We start from the raw sequence: 17,594 nt of genomic DNA on the forward strand, positions 1-17,594 counted from the left end.
CAACAAATAGTACAAACCCAACAAGAAACCAGAATAAATGTAAACATAACATAAACACAAGAAAATAAATTTCTGAAAAATTTTAAAGCTTTCTAAGGGGAAATTATTATAAGCCTATATAACACAGTAAAACAATGCCTATCAAAGAACGTATGTGGTCGGATCTCACCTATTTAAAGTTAGGTTTCATATTGTATCTCAAAGCAAAATGTAAATCATCTCTCATTATAAGACTCTCTTAAGATACTTCAGAAAATATTGAAAACATAAAGATTGGGGAAAGTATAGCAGGCAAATGTAAAAGAGAAAACCAGAAAACAAAACAAAAAATATCATTATTCATTTTGTTGATTAGACAAAAATATTAAATACATTTTAAGATGGTACTTTAAAAAATATCAGAGGAAGAATTTGCAATGAGGTGAAATAGTCAAGGATATCTATGCAACACACTATAAAGCATTAGATTTCATGAAAAAACAAGACATTTGTGCAAAGAGGAAGAAAAATACATTATTAATATATTTAAATACACTGATCATGATCCTTGATAAAGAGGTTAAAAAGAATAAAATCTAAAGGACATACATAATAGCATTGACATTATTAAAATACAGTGATATATGAATATTGAGAAAGGAAATATACCATTATATTGGATCATAAATATTGACAAAACCCTCAATAAATAACAAAAATTAGAAATTATGCATAGAGCATTCTTTGACAATGCAGGAAAATTGATTGTTACAATTACCAGTTGTAGATGTATGTTGTCTATCTCTTTGTATTGATTCAGTATCCTGGGCTCAAGAGATTTTCTTAGCTCTCCTTCCGGGAAAACAGATTTTAACTTTTACACTTCACCCAGAAGCAATGGATAATTTTGCCCTGTTCCTTGGGGCAGACTATCCAGTTTTTTCTTATCTTTGGGATGGGCATGATATTCTTGAAATTTCCATATCTTAAGCAGAAGCAAATCTATAAGAAAGTATGTCTGGCTTTGTTTTGGAGAAATAAGTGACAAAAACAGTATTGAAAACAGAGAATGAGTAGTGTTGTAATGAATTTTGTTAGTACACTTTTCTTAGTCGGAAATTTCTTCATTTATTATTCATTCATTGTGTAGTCATTCTACAGAGTCAGAATCAACCCCACCACCAAAAATGTTGCTTGAGTGTCAAGACTGATGATACCACATGTATACAAAGAGAGTGTGAAAAAGCTTATTACTCACAAAATGAGGGTTTCTGGAGCAAGTAGAGCAGACTTCCAAGCGGGTTTGAAAATAGTTTGAGAGCAGAGAGGGAAGACTGGCTTGAGTTTCATTTCATTTGGGAGGTGGGGCTGGTGAGGGTCCCATACACAGGCTTGTGTTTGTAGGTTTGCTGACACCAAAGGAAGGGTTTGTGGTCTTTTGTATCAGCTTGCTGAGAAGTGGAGCAAGGGACTCTGAATAACTAGTCTAGTCTTCTTTGTATTAGCATGTATTTTAACTTTTCTTCACTTAAACCAAAGGTTATTAAGTAAATGACACCACAGTAACTGAAGGCTCTTTATAAATACCTGCAGAAACTCCTGTAAGAGCTGGTAACACACCATTATAATACCTTCCTGTCCATAAGAGCACTTGAACATTGTTCACAAGCATCTTATGGACACTGGAACTGTTCCAAATAGAGCTGTAAAATGTACCATGTGATTTTAGAATATTACCGGGATACCTGAAGTTTATGAAAGAGTCTATGTACTCAACCACCTAGAGTATTATCATAAGTTCCCATTGGGACATCTACATCCTAGTGTAATTCTACTTCCTAGTTTTCTGACTTAAGATGACTCCTGCCATTCTGAAGTGAGTTTGTTACATATTTTATATATTTGAGTATAGGAATATTACAGAGACATCAGTGGTAACACGCCAGTCCATCATCTGACTTAAGTATGCCTCCTACTTATTCTACTTTTTAGGTTTTACCATTCTTTTATCACCATATAAATACATATAAACCAAAAGCTTGAATTAATTAATTCATTAATTGTCATATAGAGATATAACATAAGCTTGCTTTTTAATATCGCTTATAAATCAACATTGCTTGTTTATAATTCCTTTGTTAATAGAGCACAGAAGAGTTGAATAAGTATTTAACTTATAACCTTACAATGACTTGAGTATGCTTACACAAATATAGCAACTACAAAAATTACTTGAAGATTAATTTAATCTATTTCCTAGACAGGGAGTTGTATTTAGAACCCCAAACAATCAGCTGGATAAAATGAATGGTATTGATTTAATCTCCTGTAGAGATGCATATGAAAGCTGTCATGATTCATTATAATATTGCCCTCACATTTAAAAATAAGTAAAGTATTTTTTCTTCCTTATATTATTTATGGATCATAAGCATCATAACTTTGCATCTTTTCCAACTTCAGTATGATTTAGTCTTGCTTGTGTAAGTATACTCATCTCTATTACTATTTGGAATTGTATTTATCAGAAAGTCCATGGAAATAATTAGTTTGAGAAAACTTACATTGGATATCATGTAAAAACATATGTTTAGGATTGCAGTAAAAACTATGCAAAATGTATAGAGATGTAGTGTTTATCTTTTTAAATATACAAGGCAGGTGATAGACTACATAGTAAATGATAACAGCTCTCTCACTGTATTCTCAATCTACAACAAAAATATAAATTTTTCTGTTTGTTATTTTATGGTCCTGATAGATGTCATATTCCAGAATGTATGTTACCACATGCTTAATGTAAGTTTAAGAGTTTTTTATTCTTATTTTTGAATGTCCTTCTATTATAACTATTTCAATACTGTCTAATTATGAATAGATCTCACCATTCATTTTGTCTCTCAGTTTTGGACTACTGCTGACTATTGCTTGAGAATACCATGAAACTTAATTTTTACCCAAATAATTTTATACTTACTGAAATGAGCCATTTCCCCATCTTTCTGAAAGATGCTAGGCATTTTTTCCCAGTTTGGTTATATTTATTTAACACTTGGTCACATTTCTTCTAGTATACATTTCTTCCTTTTTATTTTTTCCTGTTACATTTTTTCCTGTTGAATCCCTAGGTTTTTTTACCTTTCACTTACTAAAGATGTTGGTTAAATTCTATATAACCTTGATCCAATGTGTATGTGTGTGTTTGTGTGTGTGTGTGTGTGTGTGTGTGTGTGTGTGTGTGTGTGTGTTTGTGTTCTGATCATTTTTTATTCATCATGTTGGCATAGGAGGAATTCCCCACCTTACAAGGTAGGAGATGTCCAAAAACACAACACCCTCCACTGGACAAATAGGATTGACCACAGTTTATTGGTGACATATATCCATAGCCCAGGGAGAGGAGAACATTGAACAGCACACAAGGTCACAATGGGGTTGCACTCAGGATCAGAGTGAACCAACTGGGGGTCTGGGAGGCAGGCTTTGTAGTAACAAGGTAGTGGGGTATCCCCTGATTTCTGTAAAGGGGATGTGATTTTCTTGTTGGAATAACAAGGAGGTAAAGTCCATCAGAGTGAGGACTGGGTGAGGTGCAGCTATTCAAGTTGATAGGGGAGATAGCCTGGTGGGGAGCCCATCCCACTGGATGGGGGATACATCTAGAAAGAATATGGGAACCCATGATTAGGCCTTGAGGGCCCATTGAGGCTCAAGGATTTCAAGACAACACTTGAAAGTTTGGGCCTAATACTACAGTATGTATGTATCTTCCAATATCCCTTCTTTTAATATGTGCACAGACTAAAAGGTGTTTCTTTGTTTTAAAAATCCAAGCTCTTTAATGCTCCTCCTTTTTTATCCCTTGCCAAATCCCCTGGAACCAATTTTCAACAATTAGCTCTCTTGCATCATTAGTATCTCCAAGATCACAAATACAGCCACACGTCTCCTCCTACTTTTATGATCACTTCGAGGACAGAGAAAAATAGCATGGGATTTAAATTCTAAGACAAACTTTCGTGAAACAACTCCACAAATTATTTGGTACATGACCTCATCTTTCATTATTCCTATTCACCTTGGCTATCCCTAGATGAATTTGTAGGGTAAACTGAGATATCACAATGACAACAATAAAAAAAAAAAATTAAGAATTTCTTCTCCCTGAAGAAAATGTCAGATGTGATCTGATGAGAGATCTCCATTCAGTGATTTAGAAGGCTAAGGCTTTCTTTGTTTTGTACTGCCCAGTCTCAACATACCTTGTGTAAGCAATAAACAAGAAGAGTGGAAAAGATATCATATTTTGTAACCTGTCCCTGCCAGACAGTGACACATTTGTACTCTGTCTATTTGCCCCAAATTAGAAACCTGATTCCAGCTGAAAAAAAATGAAGGTTATGACATGGAGGAGCACATGGAATATTTGCTGAACAGGAACATTGCATCTACTGTTTTCTACTGCAAATGCAACTCCAGAGATTATTACATCACTTTATGTGTTGAACTTTTATTTGATTTTTATAAAATCATATTTTCTATAATTTAAAATAAAACATCACATTGTATGAGATTTTTGAGAGTTTTCCTGAACGACTACACTGAACTATTATAGCTAAGAGAATAACAGCAGAAGCTACACTATCTGGGAAAGGCATCTCAGAAAGAAATTTTAACATCATGTTATCAATGATAATGAAAAACAAATGTTTTTCAGGAGAAAGTATGAATGATTATCATGATTATGGTTGATTGTTTTCCCTGACCTACAAATCATGTGTTGGCTCATTTTATTAAATATGATTAATTTGATTGTAGATATTGTAGAGAAATCTAGAACAATTTTTCTTCACACAAATTTCTTGATTGGAAATTCCAAGGAAAACCTTTTATTACAGTTCTAGAACATCAAGACCACATTCATATAATGGGACTGATTTTATAAAGTAAAAGATCACTACATTTCTTGCTTCTTGCTGAGAAAGCTTTGTTCCTCAAACCGATTTCAGAGTTATTCATTCATCAATTTTCTTTAATTTACCACTGAGTTAAACATTGTGGGCTTAAAATATAGATATTTGAAACTGTTCCCTTTTCATTACAGGTTGGACAGAGATAGAGCCTCAGGAGGCACAAAAAGTTCATCCAAAATCTTATACTTAAATACAACTTGTCATCATACAACATCTACAAACATTGTACTAAAATAACCTAAAATAAACAAAGGCCTCTTGTCATTTGCTCAGTTGCACATACTTTTTGTAGGTGTACCAGTGCGATTAAATATTCCAAATCATCAGTGTTCTGGCACACCATTGAATAAATAAAATGTAACTCTTAGTGAATTTATTCTTTTCTTTTGATGAAACTAGAAATTTTTCTAAATATAAATCATGTTGCTGGATCAATTATTGCATACTTATTATTTCACTCAATTGTGATGTTCACTCTTTTCCAGGTTAATTGATTTATTGATTTTAATTAGTCACAACAATGAAAATTTGTTATTTTCCAAACTTCTTACAATAATATATACATGATTTTGTACAAAAATGCATTTTTCTTACCTTAAAAGTGACAATTTAAATGGGTTCCATAATTGGCTAAGTAATAGTGAATGTTTGTTCTTAATCACAAAACTGATGAGTTTTTGGTTGTCTTCTTTCCTTGAAAGTTTATAGCCAATTAATTTGGCCATGATATTGTTTAAAAATATTTATTAGAACCAGTAACAATAGTTTTAACACTATTCAGTTTGACTTTTTCTCATGACATATTTGTCAGATCATTCAACATGTACTGAATTAGTTGTGTCAGTTTTATTGTATTCTCTAGAAGTCTACCAGGTACCTCTAGTTAAAATTAAATAGAGACTTGTTGAATATGTGATCCACTTGACTTACTTAATAAACATTTTAAGCATATACAATTTCTGAGATCATTTTGTTAGGAACTGAAAATTTCAGATATGTATGGCATATATTCAGTATCCTTAAAAATTTTACCATTTAGTGTAAGACATACTTGTAAACAACTAATTGCAATAGAGTGTGATATATCCTAAAATAACCTTCAAGACAAGATTTTATGATAGTTCAAAGAGGGAATGTAGAATCTGTTCACCAAGAAGTCACACTTGAATTTTGTTTTGAAGGATACAGAGTAGGATTGAAAGAATTAATATTGTTAAAATGGCCATATGACCCAAAGCAATCTATAGATTTAATGCAATCTCTATCAAAATACCCATGATATTTTTCACAGAACTAGAAAAAATAATTCTAAACTTCATATAGAACAACAGAAAAACCAAAATTGCCAAAACAATCTTGAGAAAAAAAGAACAAAGCTGGAGGTATCACCTTCTCAGACTTCAGACTATACTACAAAGCTCCAGTAATCAAAAAAGCATGGTACTGGCACAAAAACAGACACATTGGTCAATGGAAAATAATAGAGAGCCCAGAAATAAACCCACACACTTATGATCAATTAATCTATGACAAAGGAGGCAAAAATGTACAATGGATAAAAGATAGTCTCTTCAACAAGTGATGCTGGGAAAACTGGACAGCTGCATGTAAAAGTATGAAATTTGAACATTTTATCACACCATATACAAAAATAAACTCAAAATGGATTAAGACCTAAATCTGAGACCAGAAACTATAAAACTCCCAGAAGAAAGCAGACAGAGAATGCTGTTTGATATAAATTGCAGCAAAATTCTTTTGAATGTCTCCTAAGGTAAAGTGAACAAAAACAAAACTAAACAAAGAGGACCTAATTAAACTTAAAAGCTTTTGCCCTGCAAAGGAAGCCATTGTCAAAATGAAAAGGCAGCCTACTGAATGGGAGAAAATATTTACAAATGATATGACTGATAAGTGCTTAATATCCAAAATATGTAAATAGCTCATACAGCTCAATATCAAAAGAACAAACAACTTAGTTTAAAAAAATGGGCAGAAGACTAGAATAGACATTTTTCCAAAGAAGACATATAGATGGCCAACAGGCACATGAAAAGATGCTCAACATTGCTAATCATCAGGGAAATGCAAAGCAAAACCACAAAACTTCACACCTATCAGAATGGCTATCATCAAAAAGGCCACACATAACAAATGTGGTGAGGATGTGAAGTTAAAGAAACCCCAGTACACTGTTGGTGGGAATGTAAATTGGTGCAGCCACTATGGAAAACAGTATAGAGGTTCCTTAAAAAATGAAAAAAAAAATGATTAGAATAATCATATGATTCATCACTTCCACTCCTGGGCATATATTTGGAAAAACAAAAACACTATTTTGAAAAGATACATGCACCCCAATGTTCACAGCGGCACTATTTACAATAGCCAGCATATGGAAGCAACCCAACAGATGAATGGACACATAAAAATATATAATGGGATACTACTCAGCCATAAAAAGAATGACATTTTGCCATTTGCAACAATGTGGTTGGACCTAGACATTATTATGCTTACTAAAATAAGTCAGGCAGAAAAAGACAACTACTGTATATATCACTTAACTGTGGAATCTAAAAAATACAACAAATGTATATAGCAAAATAGAAACAGAAGCACAGATATAGAAAACAAACTTTTGGTTACCAGTGGGGAGAAGGTAGAGGGAAAGGAGGAAAATAGGGGTATGGTATCAAGAGATAAATAGAAAAGCAAAAGATAAATAGATAAGCAACAAGAATATATTGCATAGCACAGGGAAATATAGGCATTATTTTGTAATAACTTTTAAAGGAGTATAATCTGTAAAAATATTGAATCACAAACTGATATACACCTGAATATTGTAACTCAACTATACTTCAATAAAAAATAAAATAAAATAGAATAAAATAAAACTATCCTCAAAAAATTTTAAGTGTTTTTTTAAGACTGTTATAGACAAAAAAGATACAGAGTAGTAGTTGATCATGCTAACCAGGTGAAAAGGTGAGGGAAGGAACATATGGGAGTACCACAAGGAACATAAAAGGTACTACAGCACAAAGTGCAGAATTCATACTTAGAGAGAACCTACTGTGCTCTGTCATTGTTAGCTCATTTATTGTCTCAGAAACACATGAACTTTTGTTCACATTTTAGAAGTAAAGTAACTGAGCTTCAGAGATATTAAGTAACCTTCCTGAGATTGCATGTGTTGTAATGGCGTGTGTTGGTTGAGTACCCACAGCCCTCACTGTCTGACTACAGAATTCCTACTCTTTCCACCCATGCTTCCTTCTGGAAATAACTCATTTTTGTTCTAAGCCACAAAGCATTTATGTATTTGTTGTTTCATTTAATGCTCGGAGAACCTTTTAACAGGCAATCATTCATATTTCCTCTTCTTCTGGAGCTGCTTCTCCTTCTGAGAAAATGCTGCCAAATGCTCATCAAACCAATGACTGTTATACTCAAGGGGCCTTTATAAGATGATCTGACCTTTCTTCTGTTCATAATGTACACTTCCAATTTTAGGGCACAACACTCCTGCCATCTTAGGCTACAACTTAAAATGGAAGTCCTTTGTTTAGCATCCTCGTATAAGCTATGCATTTGCTCTTGCCTATGCTTTCCTTGCACTACTTCTCTAATTCTCATTCTGTTGCACTGTGCCATCTGGAACCTTCAGTTTACTGTGAATTTGTGAAATTAGTTCTCTGAATAAATCCCTTTCCTTTACCTTCACAGTACCATTCTTTTACACTTGTAATACATGTAACTCCCCTCCAGAGTATTACTTTTCCTACAGATCTGGAAAGGCTAATTATTTTCCTAGAAGCCCCAAAAGAATGGGCTAGAAGCTAATGCAACATTTTATTTTATTTTATGTTAGCTTACATTTCTACTGCAAAGCTTTCTACAAAGCATGCTACCTTTTTAACGTTCAGATTATCTGACATTCTTTCCTAGTTTATATTATCTATATATTTTGTTAATTAGCACATTGAGTAGTTTGATACACTGTGTTTGTGATCATTATTCTCCATCATCTACCCTCTATTCAAGAATTCTCTTTCATTTCTAACCTACTTAACCTGTATCTTCCAAAAATTGTCTATTTAAATCACCCATTCACTGGATGATTTTCATATTCAATCTCATAAATATTTTATGATCAAGATATTTTTAACAGAGATATAAGACTTGATACCATTCATAATGCAGTTTAAAGAGAACCAAGGAGGGAAAAAAATAAATGTTTATATTTGGAATTGTATGTACTACATTGGCTAGGAAGACACCTTCTGTTTCAGGTAAATTTGTGTAAAATTTTAGTTTTTATTCTCTCAAACCAGCTGAAAATAAAGGGCAATATATAAAGACAATAAATCTTATAATCTTAATTTTCTTGGATCTGTTTGCCTATACAGTTCCTCTGTAATTCCTGATATACTGTTTTCTGATGACTATCCATTTTATCTACTGTAAATTAACTCCCATATCACTATGTTTATATTGTATCTGGTTAGTTCTTTACATAAAAAATATTTTAAGTAAATAAATAAATGCATGTAATATTTTAATTAAAATGTTCTTGAACTTAATTATTTTAATTTCAGTAATCTCCAAGCAAAAATTCTCTCTCTCAAGAAAGTAAACAATCCCACTCTTTTCTTAGAAGACAGTAGTCTTGTGTAACTTAGAAGTTTTATATTCTGTCATTAATTTTATACATTATACTACAGGACATTAATTGGTATATTATGAAGTATTATCATAAATAATTAAACCGAATCAGAATAAGAGAGTAATCATTAGAGAAATGCAAATCAAAACTACAGTGAAATGTCACCTCACACCAGTCAGAATGGCCATCATCAAAAAATCTACAAACAGTAAATGCTGGAGAGGGTGTGGAGAAAAGGTAACCCTCTTGCACTGTTGGTGGAAATGTAAATTGATACAGCCACTATGGAGAACAGTGTGGAGGTTCCTTAAAAAAATAAAAATAGAACTACCATATGACCCAGCAATCCCACTACTGGGCATATACCCTGAGAAAAAGATAATTCAAAAAGAGTCATGTACCACTTTGTTCATTGCAGCTCTATTTACAATAGCCAGGACATGGAAGCAACCTAAGTGTCCATTGACAGATGAATGGATAAAGAAGATGTAGCACATATATACAATGGAATATTTCTCAGCCATAAAAGGAAACGAAATTGAGTTATTTGTAGTGAGGTGGATGGACCTAGAGTCTGTCATACAGAGTGAAGTTAGTCAGAAAGAGAAAAACAAATACTGTATGCTAACACTTATATATGGAATCTAAAAAAAAAAAAAGTGGTTATGAAGAACCTAGGAGCAGGATGAGAATAAAGATGCAGACCTAGGAGAGAATGGACTTGAGGACACGGGAAAGGGGAAGGGTAAGTTGGGACAAAGTGAGAGAGTGGCATGGACATATATACACTACTAAAAGTAAGATTGATAGCTAGTGGGAAGAAGCCACATAACACAGGGAGATCAGCTCAGTGCTTTGTGACCACCTGGTGGGGTGGGATAGGGAGGATGGGAGGGAGATGCAAGAGGAAGGAGATATGGGGATATATGTATATGTATAGCTGATTCACTTTGTTATAAAACAGAAACTAACACATCATCATAAAGCAATTATATTCCAATAAATATGTTAATAAAAATTAAAAAAATAAATAACATGGGGGTTAAAAAAAAGAATGAGCAAAATCTATTTTGTAATGATGTTTTCTTCCTTCATTTTATTGCTTTTATTAATTCTGAGAATTCAGTATTTTTCCATGGGCCTCCCAGGCATTAAAGAAAACTATTCAGATTCCATTGAATACTTGTCTGATTTCAGCTTCCATTTTCTTTCTATCTAAATATGTAATTTGTCTGCTGTTCAGTTTTCTGACTCCTTTAATGGGCCAGATATGGAAATTTCTGAAGTTCTCCCACTGTTTATGTGAGTTTGGGGGCGCTATATAAATGACAGAACATGCACTAAAAATGTGCTTTTAACAGAGTCTGGCAGATAGTGAGTTCTCACTGAACATTTCTATTATACATATCATTATTTCATTGAAAATAGTGATTTAGAAAGGAAGACAGCTCCTTCAAGGATGAAGCTGGAAGCTGACAAAGATGAGTCAAATTCAGCTCAGATTCTTCCAAGTTCAGGTACTTTAAACTAATTCACATATAGTCACATTCAAGAGTGAATATAAATGGGTTCCAAACTTATATAAGCCTGGGCTTCTGTTTTTATCTATTATATATGGTTTATCCACAAATTATGCAATTGGTAGTCTAGAAATAATTTGATTAATTTGGTTAGTGTCCATCTATATCACTCAAGTCCTATATGCATGATTCTTCCCTAAGTAGTCCAACTGACACCATAGCTCTACTTGGTATAATTAATGCTAATATTTTGTGGAAACTTAAACAATTTTTAACCTCTAGAATTATTACATGCAAAAATGGGTGATCATATTTCCAATAATCAGTTTAATTTTTTTGTTCAAATAGAGTAATGAAAATGGTTGTTATAGGTAGATATAGTGGTGTATTGAAACAATTCTTGTCTATTTTCCTATTTCATCCAAATAAAGAAAATTCCCTCCAGTGAACTCTAACAGCTGCTCCATCTCAAAAATGCAATAGATTTATTACATATGCAATAGTTACATAACCTAGAACCCCACTGTAGAAATCTCAATCACTTTTTAAGTAAAGTGCACTTATATCAGGTATGGATTATCCAGCAAATGTACAGTTTTTATGTAAATATAATTTTAAAAAATTGAAAAATAGTGCCAAGCACATTTCAATTCAGTTATTTAGGTGTTATAAAACATGCATTGACACATTTCTATGGATGTGAAAACCTTATGAATGGAGGTTCAGATTGGTTTCTAGCACAGCAGTCACATAAGTTTTATTCTGATTTTTTCTGTGAAGTGCAACCTCACTTTCACTTCTCAGGAACCATCATTTTGTGACTCTTATCAAGTTTTCTTTGCTACTACTCCATACTACCTTTTATGAAACCTTGTTCCTCAGTTCCTTTAGGACACCAAAATACTATCTCAGTTTTCTCCTATCTTAAACATCTATGACTGTTCCATAAATTAGAACATTATTTTTTAAACCAGTTTGATATTTAAAATTCTACTATAGTTGGATAATTAGCAACTGACCTTCCTGGTGTACCTGTATACCTGTCTGCCTGCCTAGAATCCAAATGATGTAGTTACTTGGCTTAGCTTGGCAGCACTGAATGATAATTTAGTTTGTGGCTTGTCAAAATAATGTGTGGACATTAATTTGCAAGTGATCTAATTTTGTTGTTATTGTTTTTGTTCTAGAACTTAAGATGCATTAGTTTCTGTAGAATCACTTTTAACCTAGTAAAAATTAATAATTTATGATCCCTTATCCTCCAACCTGATATTTAAAATAATAGCAAATGTTTGCTAAGTACTTATTTTGTGTCTGACTTCAACTTGTATTGTCTAGTTGCTTTTTTTTTTTTACAATACCTCCATAAGTAATGCAATTATTTCCAATTTATAGATTAAGCATCTGAGAATTAAGGAAGTTAAACAGATCAATCAATGTCATACAGCTAGAAATGTTTAGAATTTGGATTGCTATGCAGGCAGGCTAACTTCAAAATCCTCTCTTAACCATTTTATTATATGGCTGCAGGTAATCAAGTACATTCCAAGATATGAGAATGATTAATGATGATATAATAAGTTTAACAATAAAGCTTTCTGTTCTCTCTTTGGGTGCTTAGTTTTATTGTATAGTCAATATAATTATCAAATTGAATGAACTACATGGGTCATGTAATAATAAAGTTTCCTTGAAAAAGCATTTATAAAATAAAGTTGCAAAAGAGAGGCTGGTATTGTATAAAATGCTGGTATTTCACTGGAATCATGGCCTGCTCCTTTTAATATACAGTTATTCTTAGAAACATCAATGGTAATTGTTTATGGAGAAATGTTGGAGAGATATTTTAGAAATGCTAAACGTCATTATAACCTTTTAGTCCCATTAGATTTGAGCTTGTAGAAAGAGATGGAAAACAAGGTTTACTTAGAGTTTATAAATGGAAAAAAAAATATTGTTGTATAAAATATTAGGTAAGGAAAATCTTATATTTTATGTTTATATAAATAACTGTCTAACTTGTACGAAGAATATTTGTTTGAAAGTAAACTGCCATCATCAAAGCTATTGTGAATCCTTTTTTGTGTGTGTGCGTGGTACGCGGGCCTCTCACTGCTGTGTCTTCTCCCGTTGCGGAGCACAGGCTCCGGACGCGCAGGCTCAGCGGCCATGGCTCATGGGCCCAGCCGCTCCGCGGCATGTGGGATCTTCCCGGACTGGGGCACGAACCCGTGTCCCCTGCATCGGCAGGCGGACTCTCGACCACTGCACCACCAGGGAAGCCCCTTTTGTGAATCCTTTTAAATGACCACCTGGGCATTGGGCAAAAGCCAAGGAGAATGCTCTCCTTTTCTTTTTTATCTCCTTCTCAGTATTCCATCATATCAATGAGATATTGTTAAAATTGTAGAAATTCTATACATAGTATAGTTTTCTCCTTTCTATGTTTTTAGCCAAGTGTTAAATAAGCCATGAGGGACAGACAAATGATGATAAATGATGATAGGTTATCATTTTTGATAACCTCCTTGGAGAATAAAGCTTTATGTGGTGGCCAAAAGGGCTGGCTAGCTCTACTGATTCTCATGCCTCACCTCACGCTAGACATAGAGAGAGCTCCCCCAAACAAAACTTTATATCAGCTGAGGTGAAACACATAGCCAGAATCACTTTCTCATTACAACCCAAAGTAGAGGAAAGAAAAAAAAAATAGTAAATTTCCAAGAGGTGCGTCCTTTTTAATAGTTTAACTCCACCTAATTCAATGTCATCAAAAAAATCACATGCTTCTACTTGGGAAAAATATGGAACAAGGAAAATGACAGTCCTTCCCTAAAAACTACAAAGCTTACACTCAATAACTAGAGTAGAAAAGAGTTGGTGCAATATTATCTCACAAGTGGTTGAGTTTGCTATGGTAATAGAGATATGATCAGATTTTGTTAAATTAGTTCTCTGGATAGGAACAAATGGGTTAGATATCAGGTTGAATGTTTTAAGTATACACAGATTAATGAAAATGAAATTACCCTTCATCTCATTATTCAGGAAAGAGAAAGAAAAAGTATTTAGCATAAGAACAAATAATTCTAAACTTATTTATTGTCTGAATTTTGACAAACTTACTAAGTTTGAAATATTTGTTTGAAACTTCACCCACATTTTAATACAACAACTATTAGGTTGAGAACATAGAAATGGGCTGTAATCATGTAATTTATTATTGTTATTATGGTACAAAATATTTTTCTTTCTAATTAAGTTCTATCTTTTCTTTATTTCAAAATATCTTCCAATCATATGGTTATATTTTAATAAAGATATTTATATAGGATTTAGGTGAATTGGCCAAAGTAGGTTATAAATTTTGGTAAGCAATGTTCCAGCTGTGAATTTAGTTTAGTGTTGTGCTATAACTGGAAGCTTCATTTATTATAAAGGTAAAAAGCTAAAAAGTCAGGCTGGAAAAATACATTTTTAAAAAGTGAAAAGAAATCTGTGAAACAGGAGCATGCTTTGTAGACCATTGAAACATTAGAGTAGCATGAGGAAATATTACATAAAACACTAATATTAAGAGTTTCAGTCATTCAGTACAACTTGGCAGACATTTTTAAGCATTGCTAGTTGTCACTCACTGGAAATTGTAGGAAGGACATTCTCTGTAAGAAAGGTACATATCTTGAGGGAGAAAGAATAACTGAAAAGGCTAACAATAGACACCAGAAGACTACAGGTTTCTGGTCTGAAGATTGAATTGATAGTGGCTCTACTATAGACAATAACAAAAGTAGGAGAACATACATGTTTGGAAGGGAAAAATAAAATGAGTTCACATTCCGAAATGGTGATTTTATGCTAGATCATCCAAGGCAGACTTGAAATGCAAGATAAGATCAAGTCATAAGCATTGGTTCTGGAGTCATCAACATGATAGAACAGTGAGAGAGAATGTGAATATCTGGGAATGAGAGGGGAAAGAGGGAATCTATGAACAATAATTTTTAGGTGAAAACATTGAAATAAAATACTGAGAAAAAATGATGAGAAAACCAAGGGAGAATTGTGTCATAAAAGTCAAAGAAATAGTTTTAAGGAGGAAATGTCAAAGGCTTCAAGTTGAGAGAGAAGTCAAGTAAAAGAATGGGGGAAAAGATCTATTGCAGTTATCAATTAGTTAATTATTGGCATTGAAAGTTTAGACTTGGAAGTATGGAAAGTCTCTCTGTGCTATAATTACTTTCCAACACAGGATGTTAATCACTACTGTGGTTTTCTGTGGAAGAAAGCCCAGCTTGTTTCTGTGTCCAAAATGGACAACAGAATGTACTGATTAAAAATAAAATGGAAAACACTTTCTAAGCATCTTGTATGGATTAGCATTTAGAGTAATGTGAAGTTTTTCTGATGAGGCACTTTAATCTTTGGAATAATGATTCAATTTATTCAATTTGTCCTCATTCTTCTTCTGTATCAAGTAGTCCTGATATCTGCTCTCCCTATGTTCCCAGTGTGTCGAGAGGATTTTTAAAATTGTATTGCAATTAGAGAATGGCATATATAGGACAACTAAAATAATTTGCAATCTCAGTGGGTAAAACCAAGACTGATCATCTAAGAAGAGAGTAAAGGATCCACCAATTCTCTTTAAAAGGTAAAGATTGGCAATTGACATGAGCAAAACATCTGAAAAGAGAAAAAATACACAACATACCAAGTATTCATTGACAGAGCAGATAATAAACCTTTGGAATTTGTTACCCTAAGAGGTATTTTTGGCAGATAATACGAGTGGCAACTATGTCTATTTTATGCACTGTCCACTTATTCTTTGGAGTTTTGCATAACTGATACATGGTCATTGTTTAATTAGCATTTGTTGAATGAAAAGGATGGTATACTGATGTCCAAAGAGGGTATAGAAAAATCTGTTATGTAACAATCAGGATTAATCTCATTATGCTCTTTATCCCTAATTATAGCAGTTCTCATAAGATGTCTGGGACCTCCGAGGTCATACCTTGTATTCTCATCCCAATAAAATGCTAATTTTTAATATTTTTAACTCAACTCACATTTCTTATAAATTTTAGGAACCATTCTACCATACTGTCTTTAACCCACTGATTTTCAGCAAAATATCCTATATATACTCAATATCATGCCTGAAGGTCTCCTTCACCTTACTACTTCAAATGAAAGGTGACTCTCCTTTGAGATTATGATTTCCTATGCACCCCTCTCCGGGAATGGATATTTTCTTTCCCACACATCTTGTTCTACTGGATCTCATTGTCATTCTAGATGCTAGGATCTTGAACATTCTCTCCCTCTTTCCTAAAATGTCCGAGGTTTGAGTCTGACATCTTGAGACTAAACCACTCATTACCTATTAGTGTAAAGACTCATCACTTAGGTCATCCCCCCCTCATATCTAGCTCACTTTCCCTTCTCTAACACTATTTGTGCTATTTCTCCACTCTTCCTCAGCCACTTGCTCTTACTGTCATCCTCTCGACCAGCAACTGTCCAATAAATTAGCAAAGAGTTATATGTAGGTATTTACATTTAAGTTAATTAAAATAAGTTAATTCCTTAGTTCTACTGGCCACTTATCAAGGTTTAGTAGCCATATATGCTAGTGGTTATTTGAACTGTCTCATCATCACATAAATATTTATTGGACAGCACTTCCCTAAACCTTCTTATGCCCAGTAATCATGTCACCTCCATACCCTCAATTTCAAATTTCCTTGTTTCTAGTTACTAACTGGTTTCTTATTTCTTCTAGTGACATGACTTTAATGACATATAACTCATTGACCAAATCAAATATTTCCTTATAACATACATCATATCCTTATTTTCTTGATGACCCGCGATACATCATTTTAATCCCACCCTTGCAAGCACCATCAAATCAAGTGTGTGGTCAAATGCAGCTGGCAAAACTTCAAAGACAAACGCAGATTGCTAGCAGGACTTGTGCAGCCGAACATGGTTGGCTGGCAAACAAATTCATGCTCAATGGCTTCACATTATAATTATGACTATTAACTTCAAGTGGACCCTTTGAGCTGCCTGGGAAGCCTATTATATTTCCAAATCCTTTCAGTCTGCTGCTTCCTGAGATGACTATTTTATAACTTTTCTCTCTCTTGCCTTTCCTCTTCTCCTGTTAATATGAATGACACTTCATGCTTCTAGATAATGTCACCCCTCTACTTATGCACTATTGCCTCTCACCTAATCAAAGATATTGCTCCAGTACTTCTCCTCTCTCTCTTTCTTCAGAATAACAAATATTCTCATAGGTATCTAAAACTTAAAAAATCTGCCATTCTAAAACAAATTAAAAACAAGCAACGAATAAAGACTTTCCTAACTTCATTCCTCTGTTCTATTTTAAAACTTTTCACTCTTTGAAAATGTTAACAACCCCGTCTTCTA

Source organism: Kogia breviceps, chromosome 6 (assembly GCF_026419965.1).
Source record: "Kogia breviceps isolate mKogBre1 chromosome 6, mKogBre1 haplotype 1, whole genome shotgun sequence".
NCBI lineage: Eukaryota > Metazoa > Chordata > Mammalia > Artiodactyla > Physeteridae > Kogia > Kogia breviceps.